Below are 10,307 nucleotides of genomic sequence, written 5' to 3' on the forward strand. Positions count from 1 at the left end.
AATCCTAACAATATTGGTAGGTTTTTTTCTCCCATAGGTAATCTGGTACCTCACAGAGTTCTTCAAACTGTGTCTGCTTTAAGCATAAGACACAGGTAAGTCTGTGTCCTGATTAGCTCAAATCTGATTATGAACAAAAGAGTCCTCAAGGATTTCAAAGATCATTTAATTTGACAAGTGCATTATAAAATATATATCCCTCCTGATTAATTTGATTGGTGTAGCATCACAGAGGAAGAAATCATGTTTCTGAGTCAAAGGACCAAGGGTGACAGTAGTTGGCTGGGTGACAGGGAACATCTGAGGGCTGTAGGGAACACCTATCAAGTGGGTTTGTTGATTTTGAAGGAGAAGGATAAGCATAGCCATAGCTTACTGTCAAAGAGTAGCATCTCTATCTGCAAGAAAATTGTAATGTTGGCTCTTAGAAGTTAATGACAATTCTTAAAGAAAGAAAAGTTCGTTTAAAGAAAGAAGAGTTTAGCATTACATTTATTTTTGTTTGTTTAGTTCACAAAATCTTACCTTATTTAGGATCTTTGTTCTAAGAAATCTCTCAAATTTTTGGCGAAATACTATATATCTGTTAGGGAAGCTATGTCCTAGTTTAGTGTCTATTATTTAATAAATTCCTATTTCTCAGTTAAGGACATTCACCAAAAAAAGATTAAAAAAAGAAAAAGATAGAGTGCAGCAAATGCAACTGCCTGTGGATCTAGTCCAGAATGTGACTTTACTTTTTACTCTCTTAGTAGCTGCTTTTGATGAGCACAAGTTCTTGATTTTAATGAATCCCAATTTACAATCATTTGAAGTTATTGTTTCTGAGTATTTTAAAGCAATATATGCCTATCTAAGGTCATGAAAATAACATTTTACCTTTCAGATGTAAGTCTATGGTCCATCTAAATTGATTTTTCTGTAAGGTGTGAGGTGGGGGTCAAGATTCCTTTTTCTTTCCCACCCCTCAATATTCATATCTTATAGACCCAGCATAATTTACTTAAAGGTCCAATCCTTTCCCCATTTCCCATACTGCAGTGGCACCTTTGTAATTAAAGAAAAAAAAAAAGAAGAAGAAGAAAGAAAGATAAAACTGTTACAGGAGTAGGTCTGTTTCTGGACCCTTATTTGTTTTATTGTTCTCTTTGTCCATCCATGCACCAACACCACATTGCCTCAATTATTATTCAGGGATGACAAAAAACAGATAACATGGAAATAGAGCTAAGAAGAAGATATATTGCTGTCTTGAATCTCAGGGACTTACACGTTGGACAAAGATCATAGATGAGGATGAGTAAGACATGGTAGAGTTTGTAACTTCCTGGTATTAGAGTAGGCAGATAGTCAGAAATAAGCAGGCAAGGGAGCCCCTCGGAAAAGAAGTCCTGGAGATGCCGCCCATTTACAGTCAGCAAAAAAGCAATGGCTACACTGGCTACTTCTGGCCGTGTGACTGGGCTCCTCCCGTCCAGAAGGGGACTTATCAGGCCCCGGCCAGTGATAACCATGGTAGGGACTTTCCCTACTGAGGAGCATGCACGCTCCTCCAATAACTCACCCTAGAGTAGCCTTTTCCTCATCATAATAGTAAAAAACACAGCCCTGCATGGATATTTTAAATGCTGAGAGACATGCAGTGTGTGTATTAGCATGTATGACCACAGGGCATGCACACTCAAAGGGACTGCCTAAAACATGATTGCAAGTGACACCCCCTCACATCCCTTCATGAATAATCATGTAAGATTAGAGTCCCCCAGCACTAGCTGCTGCTGGCTCATTCTCTTTTGAGTAGCCCGCTATCACTCATCTTTTAGAGAGTACTGTCTATTTAAATAAACTCTGCTATTGTTATTTTTCCAGCCAGATCAGCCTGGAGCTGTTTTCCAGTAAGGTCAACCCATTCCTCTCTTGGAGTATACACTTATCTCGTTAGGCTTACATTACTAATTGTCTCTTGGCGAAATCCTTTCTCCCAAGTTAGACAACAACCAAAGATTCCCTGCACCCTTCCTTTTAACACTGGTAACCATTGAAACTCTGCCATCAAACTTCGGTGGGTATAGTTGTAACAGATTATGACACACTGAGTCTTGCTCAGGATTATGACGGATTTGGCCTGGTCAGTAGTTGATCCATATGGAGTAGATATAAAACTCAAGATTGAAACTCAAAATTGTAGTGGGCTCTTAGGAAATAATTTCTAAAGAACTATTCATACCAGCCAAATCTTTATCAAAATATATGATAAATATATACTATAACTGTGAGAGTAATTTAATTTCTTGGGATTGATATTTGACTTTTTTTTATATAGCAAAGGAAAATGAAAGGCAACCTAGCCAAGAAAAATGTGACTGGTTGGTTTAATTATGTTTCATCTACATGATGTAGTACTCTACAGCTGGTAGATATCTTGTTATAGCACAATATTTAATTGCATGGAAAACTTATTAAGTTTTAAAGAGCTTTATATAGAATAGTACATATAGTGTAATTCAAATTTACATTAAAGATGTATTTACATACATAGACAAAAGACTAGAATAAATATATCTATGTATTTACAGTGGTAATTTCTGGGTGATATATCAGGGATATTTTTATTTTCTTTTCAAATTCTCCCGAATTTCTTCAAGAACTAGTAATATTTTAATAATAATAATAAAAATAATTCTTTTCTTACATTGTAGATTCTATATTCAGGCCTTCTGCTTTCATGACACTGGGATAACATATTTACTAGTGATATCGGACATTCCTGAACTATACATATAATTACGCACAAGAAGCACAAAAGGCAGTAATTTAATAAAGTGTTACTAAAACAAATTTCAAATTTTATAAAAACTTCTTGTTCTCATTTTTTTCTCCATTCTAATTTCTTTCAAGTATTTGGTCCATCCTCATTTGCATAAGTGACTTAATCTGGATAAGCCTTAAAGAAGCACTTCTGTAATAATTATGTTTTAAATTGATGGCAGTAGACAAAATTTGTCTCAGAAGGTTATAAAATAGTATTATAACAATAAATGCTTTAAATGTAAACATAGACTGAATAACAAAGTTTTCGTCTAATTCCTTTGTGGTCTGTTTTTTAGGCACAGTAAGTGTCCCTACTTTAAGAGAGAAGAAGACAGCTTGATGGGCTGGCACATTAGTAGATATCTACTGTAGACGCTTTCAGATATCAACATTTTTACACTGTTTTTCTGTAATACAGAAAAGTATTGAATCAGGGAATGATTAAGATTCAAAAAAAGTTTCATATTCCAATATTTATTGTTTCATCTCTGAGAGGATGTAAGGTATCTTAATGTGAATTCCACATTAAAATTTTTTCTGATTGGATATGTAAAATTTCCCAGGTAACAAATACAATAGCATACAGCAATGGTAATTTACAAGGGGCCTGAAAGAGTTCACAGATTTTCAAACCTCAAAACAAATCAGGTGATTCCGCACTTTGGGATATCTAATTATGAACCAAAGCCAGAAGAAGCCTTACACACTTCTCTGCCTATTGTTAGCAGGATTATTCAAACTTGCACAAAAAAACAGAAACTAATCATCAGAACCAGTGACCCACTTGGATGAGAAGAAAGAGTAATTTGCTTGGCATCTCCCGGACTGTCTCAATAATTTAAATTAAAAAAATTAACTAGTAAGAAATTTTTCAGGAACCAACTTAGCCCGCAGACCCAAACCAAAACTCGAACCTGGGACTTTTTGTAAGTGCTGACCAAGAAATGAGCTGTGAAGTTAAATACCCGGTGGCGCCTCTGAACACACCCGGGCAGGGCGAGCAGGATGTCCTTGTCCAGGGAGACCCCTTCTCCTGGCTTTGGGGAAGGTGCTCCCTATCCCCGCAGGAGGCTGGGTCTGCAGGACGCAGCGCTGGGCGGGTGAGAGAAAGCCTGGGCAGAAGAGCACGGAGCCGGCAACTGGACGCGAGCAAGGGGCGGGTGGAGAGCGTCTCCCCGGGTGCCAATGCTGTTGTCCCGGATGCTGAAAAGCCGGGAACTTCCCGGAAAACAGCGGCACTTTTCTCCCTGGAAGGTGGGTGTGGGGGTTCCAGGCTTCGCACCTGCTAAACCTGTCTCGTTCCCTGGGAGGGGTCCGCCAGATGTGCCCCTCCCCAGCCCCATTTTGGGGAGAACGATGGGGGCGGGGGCGTGGGGGTGAGCACAGCCGGGCACCGCAGGCGGGATCCAGGGGTGCCCTTCCCCTCCTCTCCTGGGCAGCCGCGCGCTGCGCGCGAACTTTCGCCACCTGGGACTCAAGCGCCCGCGGCTTGAGAGCTGCGGTAAACAGAAGGCACCCGCGTGGGTTCACAATGTTTCTGGGTGTTTGTGTGTTGGGTCTGGGGGAGCATGATCGGGGCATTCGCAGGGGGAGGAAGAGGTGCTGCTGGCCGGGACGAGCTGCCTGTGCTAAGGCCGCTCTCTGCAGGGCGAGTTCGTGCACGACGACGTGTGGGCGACCGTGAACAGCCCCAACGTACGGCCCCGCGCCCCGCTCCCCTGGGGCACCTTCACCAACGACTTCTTGGGCCAGGGCATGGCCGAGAACACCAGCCACAAGTCCTAGCGGCCGCTCAGCGTCCTCACCTTCAAGTGCATTCCTGTCTAGGGCTTCCCTTTGACCCGGAGCCGGGAATAGCTGCGGGACTGGCTTGAAGGGAGTTTCTAGTTCTCATCACGCCTTGGCCTCTCTGCCTCCCTGCCTCTCCCACTCCAGCTGTTCACGCCACCAGGCTTCCAGGTCCTCTCCAGGCTAATCTGCGTTCCTGGGACCAGGCGGGATAGTCGAAGGGGAGTTCCCTTCGAGTTTCCAGAGTTTCCCGAGGTGTCTGCGTTCTAGGCTGTTTTCTCTGGACAGATCTGGGAGTGGGCAGCTGTAGCCGCCACCTCACTCCCCTTCCGGCAGCCCCTCTGGGTGAGCAAGACAACCAGTCCTACACAGTTGGCCCCAGAGGTGTGGTGTGTGTGGAAGAGGCGGGGGAAGTGCTGTTTTCAGGGCCGTAATTTCTCAGTCTTGTGGGCAGCTTTGCAGGTGGGGAGACTGTGTGAGCCCCCTTGAATGTAGGTAGGATCTGCCAGCGCTGGGTGGATTGGGGGAGAAGCAGAAAAGTTATCAAAAACGGAAGGATCTGAGATTCCACTCTGCTTACAGCAAACGGTTACCTTGCTAACATTTTATAGATGCTGTCACAAGACAGGAGAAGCCTGGGCCAGAGACAAAGTACTTAGTTACTTTATTACTCAGGACAGAATAGGCAGCACGGGCTTCAGGTTCAGTTGGTTCTTGTTGCACCCCAAAGTCCTATAGGTGATACAGCAGTGGACACAGATGGATATTTCATCCACACTAGTCCATGTCACAGCAGGTGATCCTCAATCTTTTAAAGGGGTTCTTAGCAAGCAACCACCCCCAACCCCCACTCCCACCAAACACACACACACACCAAACTGCCTTTCCCCAGAGGACACATTATTATCCTGGTCAGGAAACAAATCTGGCTTCTGCTCCAAAGGGAGACATTATCTTCATCTTCAAAGACCATTTGCTACACAAACATCCTTGAAAAGTCATCCAGGACAAAAGCTGTAAGAAAAGGTATGGAAATGACATGGAGAATTTCTCCCCAACAAGAGGGAAGAGTGGACCTCCACCCTTGGCTGCCCCGGGTGCCTCCAACCTGACAAAGCCACCAGCAATCAAAACCCTCCTGGCATCCTGGCTAAGTGGTTTTCCTTGTGTATCCTTGAGATGTTTCTAATGTCAATAGTTTAAAGTGTAAGGGGGAGCCAAAAAGTATTTTAGGGTGGAGTGTTCAATTTAAATGATGCCGAGCCTCGGACCTTTTATTTTACAAAGAACATAAAGCACTGGCCTTTGAAAAGTATTTGCAAACCATGTTTTATCTTAGTTACCCAGAGAAGAGAAGGCTACGAATGGAGGAAGGCTGGTAACTTCAGCTTTACACTGGAGTGTGAAAGTGTGGGGGAATAACAAAGGGTCATAGTCCTGGGCCATGAGAGTTTTGTACATATCATGTAGATGAATCCATGGCTGAAGTCTGGAGACTTCTTATGAAGAAGTTTATTTTAATCAATAAATGTTTTTCTATCTTCTTTTGGAGCTACTTGTATATTTTTCCAACCTTTGAGGACCCTGTCATCCCAATTTTAAAACGGGGAATGCCTGATCGTGTCAAAGTAATGGAATTACGTGCCTACTGACAGCAGAGATTTTCTAGCTATTTTTTCAACTTCATCTCCACCTTACTCACTCACTCACTCCAAACCAGCACTTGTTTTTCTTGGTGCACACATTACCCACTGCCACCTTAGGACCTTTGACTTGCTATTCCTTTCTGGAAAGCACTTCTTTTTTTTTTTTTTTTTTTTTTTTTTTTAGACGGAGTCTCGCTCTGTCACCCAGGCTGGAGTGCAGTGGCGCAATCTCGGCTCACTGCAAGCTCTGCCTCCCGGGTTCACGCCATTCTCCTGCCTCAGCCTCTCCGAGTAGCTGGGACTATAGGCGCCCGCCACCGCGCCCGGCTAATTTTTTAGTATTTTTAGTAGAGACGGGGTTTCACCGTGTTAGCCAGGATGGTCTCGATCTCCTGACCTCGTGATCCACCCGCCTCAGCCTCCCAAAGTGCTGGGATTACAGGCATGAGCCACGCATAGCATGTTTCTTGAAATGAATGACTGAACAGTGCAACACAGGACAACATAACAACACAGTATAATCTCAGGATGCATTGAGTCATTTGGCCCTCACTTGGGAATACCCTTGGCTTCTTTCTTGGTGTCTTTTATTGAAGCTTCCGGAACACACCTGTTCTGCCTCTGATTTGAGCCTTCTGGATTCCCACCCTCAGCAGTGTTCTCTCCCACAACTTGGACAGAGATTCTCTAATCATCCACGAAGGCATTAAAGCTCCACTCAGTTGATATTTATGTGCTTTTCCCTGGGATGGAAAGAAACCTCTGTGTTGATTGGGATCATTAGAAATTCCCCAGAGAGACATGGACTCATTATGTTCTTCCCGTGTGTTAATATGGATTTCCCAGAAGCCCCTGGAGAGCCGTGTGTTTATATGCACAGTTCCTGTTCGAGAAGGGTAACTACCTGCAGTGTTTACAGTGCACAGGCCCTTTGAAAATGGTCTCCAAGTGACTTTAAATAAATTGAAGTGAGTTAGAGGCACTGTTCCTGACGCATGCTATTTCTTTTGGGCAGGCTCCCTGGGGAAGGATGAATTGATGCTGTGTTGAACTCTCCCTGCACAAAGAAGAAAGTTTTCTGAGGAGGAGGAGCCCTGGTGAAGAGCAGGGGAGAGGGTGAGGAGGGAGGCAGAGAGGAAGGCCTCCTTGGCCACTGAATGTGTGGTACTGTGGGGCTTTTACAAACTGTCCTTTTTAAAACCTAAAATTTCAGGCCTGAAATTAAAATTTAGGTACAACAGGATGGTGCAGAACATTAACGTGGAGGGACATTCAGAGTATTTTTATCAGGGCTTCTTAACTCAGTGTAACCACAGAACCAATTCAGTCTGGTTCAGTGTTGTCCGTAACAATATGTAACAAAATGATGAGTTGTTTTTCAATTGCAACAGACCCCCGGGTTGCAAGTCAGGTAACCAGAGCATGCCCAGATGAACCAAGCATGTCAGATTTGAGACTGTGGAGCTAACCTGAAGGAAAAAAAGTCATCCATAAGCAGAACCTAAGTACTCAGATCAAGGGACCACGCCCAGTTAAGTGAGAGGTACCCTGTTTTGTTGCAGTACGAAATTAAAAGCCAAGGACCCAACACCACATCTTTACATCACCCAAACAGATCACGCTTCATTGCATCTGCCTATCTTCCTCATAGCTACTCTCTGCCTATAAAACCTGCCCCCAGCCCCCAGCTCTGGGAGACAGACTTGAGCACTGCTCCCTGTCTCCTGGCCAAATTAACTCGCAATAAAGCTTTTTTCCCCCTTAAAAGCCAGTATCATATTATTGTTTTCTGTATGTGTTGATCAGTGGGCCCACTGCTTGGTAACTCTGGGGTGTGGGGTCTGGTGGTGGTGCTTCAGGGAACAGGAGGTGCAGCGTAGTCTTGAATTCCTTGAAAATACAGGCAAAATGTAGTTAATATAAGTACATATGCATTTTTCTGAGAAGCATATTCTTAGCTGTTATCACACAAAAGAGCCTATAAAAAAACATATTGCTGTTCTCTCATCCCCATAAGAGTGGCTGTTTTTATATTCCCTGGTATAGGTCTCTCTTCCAGGACCACAGTTTTTTTGCTTTTACTTAAATGGGAGCTATTTTTCAAAGAGCACTAAAAGAAAAAGATGCACCATATCCAAAGTGCCTGGCTTCTGAGCGTGTGAACAGGACAGTCCACGTCTCCCTTCCCTTGCCTGGCTACGGCCTTCCCATGACTTTCTTGCTTTCCCAATTGCTTGCCCCTGAGGCCTCTCCTGGGCAGGGTGCCCTCTCTCAGGGATGGTGAGCTCTAGCCCCTGTGACCTCATTACTCCTCCCCTCTCCTGGTCTGTTTTCAAAGGAGCCAAAGGGAGTTTCACCTGGAGCAAATGTTATTTGCATTCATATCTCCCACAGTCTGAAAGGTTCTCAGCTTAGAAGAGATCGTTATTAGGATTATTTCAGAAAAAAATATTGTTTTCTTTTCCTATTACCTGCTTTATTTTTAATGAGAAATGAAGACTAAACCAAATAGAATTAGAGACTCACAGAGCTGACAGACAATCATTTTCAGCTTCCTACTCAACACAGTAAGTATTGATTCGTTCAGTGAACTTTCCTTTAAAGGCTACTCTGTGCTGAATGTGGAGGATACAATGGTAAGCAAGATAGAGTAAGGAAAAATTGTTCATGATCTATTAAAAGACAGTTAAGAAGTTTTAAAAATTGGTTAGGTGCTATAATGGAAATTAAAGGTTCAGCATATGAGACCTAAGATTTGTTTTTATTTTTAATTTTTTAAATTTGCATACATTTAAGGAGTACAACTGCAGTTCTGTTATATCATGGATATCTTACTGGCACCCTGGGTTCTTGTAATCTCCCAGGATAGAAATCAAGAGAGATCGCAAGACATAGCAGCAAAGAGGACATTTATTTAGCTTGTGCACAAGAAAGGCAGCACTGTGGAAGGAAAACGTGGGGGAGGGGTGGGTATTTTCCTGGAGGATAGTATGGGGGTTACTTTTATAGGATTTTTCTATAGGGAAGGGTTTCATCAGGGCACATATGGGAGGGGTTTCTCTAGCACTTGCGCAGTGGCTTGATGTGCTTCTTTAGACACTGAACATAACATTCGCATTTTAAGTCTCTACACCTGGGTGACATTTTTTGCAATAAAATAAGGAAGGGGTAACTATAAGTTGAAGTTTAACTGCACATATGGGGTCCTGGGGAACTCCTTAGCCCCATAAAGCAAGAACTTGTGGTTAATAGCTTCTTGGGTCTTTTGTTGCTGATTGGTTGAAAGTTAGGTAAGCTGTAGCTTGAGTAAGGGGCTTTTGTGCTTTTTCTCTAGACCACATCAAAACAAAAAGCCAGCCAGCCTGTTTGTCTCAGATATGTTGTGTGGTGGTGAATCTGGGCTTTTAGGGCAACCATTAGATGAATAATGTACATGTACCCATTAAATAATTTCTCATCCCTCACCTCCCCACCACCCTTCTGAGTTTCCAAAGTCTATTATTCCATATGCTATGTCCATGTGTACAGATTATTTAGCTTCCACTTACAAGTGAGAACGTGCAGCATTTGACTCTCTGTTTCTGAGTGTTTCATTTAAGATATGGCCTCCGGTTCCATCGGATGGTGTTCCGGATGGACTATTATCAAGCTTTTGCCTGAACATTTCTGACTATTCAGTTCTAAAATACCAGTTCTTTCTTTGACTGAGCTGAAATTGTCTCTTAGTTACTAATATTATATATTAATATATGCCCAAAGGGTCAGGCAAGCTTACTAACTGAGTGAAGTGAGTTGGGTATAAGGTTATATCCATTTGATTCAGGGGCACTTTGCATATTAAACACATGAAAATGCTTTCCTCTTTCAGGAGATTTGCTTTCTTCCATTTTTCTTCTTAAAGTGTGCATTTCTGCCTGTGTTTAATATCCCATGTTTAATAGTAATATAGACAAAAAAATCCACTCTTCTCTTTACCATAAGATACACAATAATGCATATATAATGATAAATGACAGCTTCAGTTTGGGAATACAATGAGGATTATCAGGGACTATGGCCAAT

At 42.8% G+C, this 10,307-nt stretch overlaps 1 long non-coding RNA gene across 1 annotated transcript; it reads left to right on the forward strand.

The window, feature by feature from the left end:
* The first annotated feature begins 4,555 nt into the window (after positions 1–4,555).
* On the forward strand, positions 4,556–7,999 carry LOC131384113 (uncharacterized). Its single transcript, XR_009214645.1, has 3 exons — positions 4,556–4,944; positions 5,516–5,625; positions 7,261–7,999. It is a non-coding gene; the product is annotated as an uncharacterized LOC131384113 (long non-coding RNA).
* The last annotated feature ends 2,308 nt before the right edge of the window (positions 8,000–10,307 follow it).

The sequence above is a fragment of the Hylobates moloch genome, unplaced genomic scaffold (assembly GCF_009828535.3).
Source record: "Hylobates moloch isolate HMO894 unplaced genomic scaffold, HMol_V3 SCAFFOLD_8, whole genome shotgun sequence".
In the NCBI taxonomy this organism is placed as follows: domain Eukaryota; kingdom Metazoa; phylum Chordata; class Mammalia; order Primates; family Hylobatidae; genus Hylobates; species Hylobates moloch.